At 42.7% G+C, this 7,500-nt stretch overlaps 1 protein-coding gene across 1 annotated transcript in view; it reads right to left on the reverse strand.

Moving 5' to 3' along the window:
• Nucleotides 1-7,500, reverse strand: part of LOC137995795 (leucine-rich repeat-containing G-protein coupled receptor 4-like) — a 157,520-nt gene that overhangs the window by 125,840 nt on the left and 24,180 nt on the right. The window lies entirely within an intron of this gene.

A 7,500-nucleotide genomic window follows, 5' to 3' on the forward strand; every position in this document is an offset into this window, starting at 1 on the left:
AAAAAAAAAAGCAAAAAAGCAAAGGCAGTTCTGGTTCGTTGACCCTATGACGTCAGGTTAGTTTCTTGTAATTGGTCATCGGCCTCCTGTGGGAGTCTCATTCGCGGGAAATTCAATCTAAAAATAAATCGGTCTGTGAAAACACCGTGACAACAACACAATGGAGATGTAGGCTCCGGGTCATGGGTTCCTGCCTACGCTTTCTAGTCCTTATACTAGAAGGCTTGAAAGTGTAACCATACGCGGATGTAATTACAAAGTCAGCACTTTCTCCTCAGTTATTTTAAGACCCTGAGTGTTGGTCCGGTCGGAGTCGAACTCACGACCTCTCGCATGGCAGCCCGTTGCTCAACCAACTGAACCACCGGTGCGTGGTGAATTATCAAGAAATTGACAACACTGGTCTCCTGAAGTTTAAACAGTTTGTCTAGGTTGACTGAACAGAGTGTAATGTGAAGTGCTAGATTTCAATCCCATATGAAACATGTGAGCGTTAGCCCTACAGATGGAAATGGGCCCACATGGAAATTGGTTCATATGGGATTGAAATCTAGCACTTCACATTACACTCTGTTCAGTTAACTCTGTTTAAAATATAAGTGCTACACGGCCAACGTTTGTATAAACGTAACCTTTCCTTGTAGTTTGTCTAGGTTGGTTTGGCTACAGTTGCTCCAAACAGTACAAGAATACGTAAAGAGTGGCTTGATACTTGCATTGTAGAGAAGCAATCGGTATTTGGTGGGGGTATCCTTCCGAGCTCTTTCTAAAATTGCAATTCTTAGAAGCAGTTTCCAGCGCAGTATGTCAATATGTTCGTTCGAGGTGAGATGAGTATCGATGTATACTCCTAAGACACGTTCTTGCTCAACCTTAGTGAGTTGCATGCCGGCAACCGAAAGGTCAAGGGTCTCTGTCTGGTCGAGATTATACTGTAATAATAATAATAATAATAATAATAATAATAATAATAATAATAATAATAATAATAATAATAATAGAAAGGACTCTTGCAGAAAACAGCCTTGTTAGGAACAGCAAGGATCCTAAGAAAGGTTCTGGAAAACTAAACAAGAGGGAATGACCCAAAGGACCTTTGGGCATTGGCTATGGCTCGCTCCTTTGGTTTAAATGCGGTATAACATCTGCCAGAGCGTAAACACCATGAGATAATAATAATAATAATAATACTTTGTTTACCCTCGGATTTTCAGAGTACCTAGTAGCTAATATCTCCAAGCATTTAACATGGAGGCAAACCAGTTGGCTATTTTACAAGTGCGCCAGGAAGTTGAACCAGGGACTACTTGAAACAGATTCATTGAGTGGTCAGAACGCGGTCTTGAACCAAGGGTCTCTGGATCTCTGGATCTCAAGGGAAGGGCCCTAACCACTCGACCACACTGCCTCCGGAGCCTGTGGAGCTCAGTGAGTCTTCAGTGTCTCTAGAAGTTAGCGTATATTTCCCCACAAAAACTCCTCTACACAAGATCTTCAACAGACACAGACTCAGGTTAAGATATTCTTGCATGCCAAACATGAAACCAATCATCGCGTCACACAACAAGTTAATCCTCTCCAATGAAACGTCCACGACACGACAGAGACCTGAAAAGGAGTGTAACTGCCGGAAAAAAGGTGAATGCCCTTTTCAGAAAATGCCTTGAAACAAACGTAGTCTACCAAGCCACTGTCACAACTGGAACATCCAAAGAAACATATGTAGGAATTGCAACAAACTTCAAAGAACGATTCAGAAACCACAAAGCATCCTTCCAACACACCAACAAAAGAAATGCAGCAGACCTCTCAAAGCATGTATGCACATTAAAAGTAACCAACCTAAAGATATGAAGACCCTATAATAATATTAGCAAGAAAAGTAATTTGTGCCTTCATGAGAAATTCATAATCATCTGTAAAAAACATCCAGAAAGCCTAAACAGACGAAACGAATCATCAAGGTCATGTCCCCACCCGAAAAAAATTAACTTAACGAATATATATAGAAATCAGCACCATAGCAACCACGCATTTGCATATATATCGCCAGCATTTGAGATTACTGGTCAGTCGTTAATGTTACCAGATGAGTGTGGTCACCCTTTGGCCATACGAAACAAAGGTGTAGTAATAAAACGATGAATCACTCCTGAAGACCTGAACTGATCAACAAGAATATACACTGCTGCTATAACAGTTGAGCGCTCTTCAAGAATCTCTTCATCTCAAGGAAAACTAAATTAGATATACATATATATCACTGTCGACGAATCGCACACAGTAGAAACATGGACAGGGAAACATTAACGGTAAGTTGAAATCTCAGTTCAATCTTGGTTTTTTTTTTCCTAAGCGAAAAAAGTGTATTACCGCTGATGTTTAAACAAGGCGCGCTATGATTGGTTGGGAGTTGACATCAAACCCGTGCTTGTCACACATGATTGGAAATGGGAGGTTTCGAAATTGTTGTGGGGTTGATTGCAGGCAGTTCCTCGCTCGTTCTACGCATCCCGTCCCCCTTCGCTTGCTTTTCTCGTAGCCATGATCACTCGAAAGTGAACCCCGGAGGAAAGAAGCTTCTCAAAATCACCAATCCACCTGCTACGCAGGATATAGAAGCTCCCGCTCAAAAAGAGAAAATATATTAATTGGCATCCTCGGAGACCCAGGGGCAGTCAGTCGAGACGGGACCAGAATCGGGACTGGCGTAAAGTTTTCAAGTAAAGTGAGAAGAGCGAGTGCAGCAGACATTTTACTGTTTCGTCCCATCAACAAAATTGTTCCGATTGATTCAGGGTGGCAAGGATGCCTTGATTTAAACATCATTGGTCATCACACTTCCTTTAAAAGGAATTGAAATTCCTTTCTTCCACTCATTTGACAGTTTTGACCATCTGATCATGAAGTCTCTAAGATCTTGAGGAGATGTAACTTAGTAGAAGACTCAAAAGATTCCTTCTTACTTAATTACATAATTATTCTCTTTACAGAGCTACATATAATTGTTTCTTTTCTTTTGTTTGTTCTTCTCCTGTGTCTTTTCTTTTTCTTTTTAAATAAATACCAAATAGCATATCTAGATATTCTTTTCTTGAACACCTTATTTTATCATGCGTTATTTTAGGACGCCTTTGTTCATAAGCCACTTGGCTTCTTAAGGCATCCTTGCCATAACCTACGGTGGCCCACAGCTGCCACGGCAAAGCTTACTTTCTCACGGCAAACCTTACTTTTCCACGTCAAAACTTACTTTTCCACGTCAAAACTTACTTTTCCAAGGCAAAACCTTTTTTACTAAGGGTTTGCCTAAAATCCGGAATCCGGAACACAGTGGAAGTGGTAGAAAGGCTAAAATTACCACAGAAAGCAATAAACTCAATAATGGGGAGTCAGGGTGGCCTCCCACCACTGCGAGCCGGGGTTCAATTCTGGCCTCGGCCAGCATGTGGGCTGAGTTTCAGTCGATCTCAACCTGACTCGAGGGTTTAACTCCGGGTACTCCCGTTTTCCTCTCTCATCAAAATCGACTCACAGCTAATTAACATCTAGCTGTGGTGCTGTGCTCCGACATCAAACATGGACTGTATAGCGGCAGCCAGAGGCGCCTTTGTATGCTTTCAGCCCGATGTCGTGAGCCGCGCCCTTCGCAATTCAGTCCTCGACTGCAAGTAAGGGTGATTAGCACTAGCAATATTTATTTTTTCGCTTAGTAAGGTACTCCTAAACTCGACGATAAATAAAGTTGATAAAGCATCTAGTTTGTTTCTGTATGTTTTTAGGTATAATATTTCGCAAAGAGGACTCTTGATTTCGCCCGTTCAAACTTCGCAGTGGAGAAAGGAAAGGCTGCGTGTGGGCACCCACCATGTTTGGTATTTTCTTTTCTCTCCTCCTTCAAAACGCCTTCCAGTTCTGCAGTGAGGGCGGCCTTCTCCACCGTACACGTCACGACGGAAAGCTACTGAACTTGACTCGTCTCCGCGCAAAGACCAAAGTGAGGTGAAGACATTGCTGTTAAGAAAGATGCTCTTTGCCAATGACGCTGCCTTTGTCAGTCACACAGAGAGCGGACAACAAGTGATCATAGACCACTTCGCGACTGCCTGCCAGGACTTTGGCCTTACCATTATCAAAAAGACTGAGGTACTGGCAATGGGGACCCATGCTGAGCAAGCAACCAAGCACTCAACTCTGTGGACGCCTTCAAGTACCTTGGCTTAACAATCAACTCCAATCTCTCTCTGAATAGTGACTTGAATGCTCTGTATGCAGAACTGCCAACCATCCAGTACCTCCTCTCAGAGCGTAGACTACGCCGTTGGCTAGGCCATGGGCCCCGAGCGCCTTCCAAAAGACCTACTCTATGGACAGCTGGCTCAAGGCAAACGATCGACAGGGCGGCCGCTTCTTCGCTACAAAGACGTCTGCAAACAAGACATGAAGGCAGCCAAATCAGTATCGGCAACTCGGAATGGCGACCATATTAAGTTGAGGGTAGCTGTAGAGACGGGCTGCAAACGGGTAGAGGTAGTGAGAATGAGGACCTGGGTGGAGAAGAGACAGAGAAAGAAAGCTTCCGCGTGTCGAACGCGATAATTTACGCAGTCTTCATACTGGCACAGGCCTTGCAGCTCCAGAATCGGTCTTCGCAGTCACGAGCCTAAGTGCCTATACCGATGATCCATTGCCTGCAAGGCAGAAGGAGGCCATGATATATTTACTGTGAACAAAGTCGTAATCCAACAGCACGTTTCACAGCATTTTCTCTTTGGAAACTGATCGAATGCATTTTTTTTTTTATCAAGAAAGTTGTGGCACTTATTGCGCCCAGTATAGAGTGAAGCGCCTGGAAGATCGAGAACAGACCCAGTGTATTTGTGTTAAGAGAGATCATTTTCCATTCCGATGTGTTGACCGTGAGTCCAACTAGACTCTTTCTGGCTCCACTCGTATATGCGTATGATTCGTCTAGTCACACTTTACAACCGGGAAAAAGGAATTTATTCAGGCTGTTTCGCTCCGAGTCAGCAGCTGAAATTAAGTTCCAATGGTTTTTCTATTGGCATAGGTCAATTTAATCGTTCACAGAATTTGTACCGTGCTATTGTGATAGGTCCCTTAACTACCTCAGGCAAAAGAAAAGGAAAAACGAAAAGCCTTGTAGTGGCTTCTAGTCAGGGCGAACACCGTAACAGCGCTGAAGAGCTAGCATGCAATGCAAAGAAAAGTTTAAAATTTAGTCCGTGTTTTAGGAAAAAGATATGCATGTTGTATAGATAACTCAGTTTTGATTGACCTTGGTCAAATTACCATAATGAAGTCAATTGCAAGCACAACTGGGATGTCGTTGACATGATTGTTTTATAAGAATTGCATTCATATCCAACAATCTTCTTCTTAGAGTTGGCCTCTTTAATGAAATGAAATTGGTATGCCAGATTTTTTTTTTTTTTACATGGCTTCCACGAAGACCCTCGTGCACCACTATTTAAAGCTATTAAATACAGGACCAGTCTCTTCTATTTAACCAATGACAACTGACAAGGGCTGTATAATTTCCAATCGACTGCCAAAAAGAAATAATAAGAAGTATTTTGAGATCATGAACAGTGAATTCTTGCGAACTTGAGGCGAAAGCGTTATCCGAGCTTACAGCGGTTATCAGTCACACGCGCCACTTAACGATTTTGTTTTCATTTTTCGAAACTAAATTGACTGATTGACGTCCACCCAAATTCAGTTTCCGTGTGATAAAATGCTTTTCCATAAGTATTGTACGTATGTAAGGATGCGTTCGATCGGCCTTATTCCGGAAGAGGAATACGTAGATTTGAAGTAAGAAATCCTTCGCTTTTACAGAGATTCACATGGAAATTGACAAACACTTACTAAAATAAAATTTTAAACATATCTTCAACATCCTAGTTGCTTAAGAACTACGCCAAATCATCACCGTACCAATTTTTCTTCCGTAATTGGATCAATCGAACGCACCCTTAAGAGATCAACAAAAGGGTGTAATAAAGAAAATCGAGCGCCCGAAGACAATTGCTGTAATATTTGATGTCAAAACATTATCAAGAAAAAGAAAAGCCCAGACAGTTGGATTCTCTTCCGAAGTTACGACATGAATCCCCTCCCAAAAGGAGTCAGCATGTAACAAATTACTCAACGAGATGAAACATTTGCACGACGAAGGATCATTTTAAGTGACTTTGGTTCAAGTTCTTATTCCGGATTCCCGATTCCCCACCGTAGAAAAGTAAGTTTTGCCGTGGAATTGTTTATTCAAGTTGGCGGAGGCCGTGTAAGTTTATCGAGTACGTGTTGTTAAGAGTTTTACTTCGTGGAAACTACGTTCATTTTGGAATAAATCTTCTTGTTGTTGTTCCGACAACCCTGCGTTCAGTTTAGTTTGCAAACTACCTTTCCTCAAAACATTCGAACTCGTAACATTGGGTGCCTGTCCGGGAGAGGAATTCATTTGTTTGCCGACTACGTTAACCAGGAAAGGATCACAACTTGGAAGGAAGTAGCTGCGCTGTGGAAAAAGTTGTAGCGAGTGAAAGAGCCGTGGAACTTTAGTGCTATTGAAATGGAGAAATTTATTCAGCTTGGCGAAAAGTTTGGTCTGGAAGGAGAAAAGCTGCTTGAATTTGTGGGTGAACAAGAAGAAAAAGAACGTGAAGAGAAACGTAGAGAGGAAGAACGTGAAGAGAAACTTAGGCAGCTTCAAGAAGAAGAAGAGAGAGAAGAGAGACGCAGACGACAGGATGAAGAAAGGGAAGCGAGACGTCAGGAAAGAGAATTAGGAAGTTACAACAGGAAGCTGACCTCATGAGACAGAAGGAAGCTGCTGAGGTTGCCAAGAGAGAACATGAGTTAGAACTTGCTAGAATAGCAGCAATGAATGGTGATGGTCGTACTGCAGAAAGAGGTGACAGAGAGGATCGGGCAAAAGCACCTAAACTCCCCTCGTTCGTTGATGGCAAAGACGATTTGGACGCGTATTTGCAGAGGTTCGAGAGATTTGCCGAGACAGCTAAGTGGAAAAAAGATGGATGGGCATCGAAGCTCAGTGCTCTGTTGTCTGGACGGGCACTAGAAGTGTATTCACGTCCATCGGAGGACGCAGCTAAGGATTATGACAGGGTAAAGATTGCGTTAATGAAGAGATATGACCTTACCGAAGACGGCTATCGTCGAAAATTTAGAGAATCCAAACCAGAAGTTGACGAAAGTTCGGAGCAGTTTATTGTGCGACTGGACAGATACCTGTTACGGTGGCTAGAGCTTTCGAATACTGCGCGAACCTTTGATGGTCTTAAGGACTTGATCGTGAAAGAACAATTTAATGACTCTTGCCCTAAGGATTTGGCAATTCACCTGCGAGAAAGGGCACCTGAGACTCTAGCAAAGATTGCGAAGATCGCTGACCAGTACTTGGAGGTTCATGGTAAACATTTGTTCAGCTCAGCGAGCAGAAAGCCAACAGTG

Source organism: Montipora foliosa, chromosome 1 (genome assembly GCF_036669935.1).
Source record: "Montipora foliosa isolate CH-2021 chromosome 1, ASM3666993v2, whole genome shotgun sequence".
Lineage (NCBI taxonomy): Eukaryota > Metazoa > Cnidaria > Anthozoa > Scleractinia > Acroporidae > Montipora > Montipora foliosa.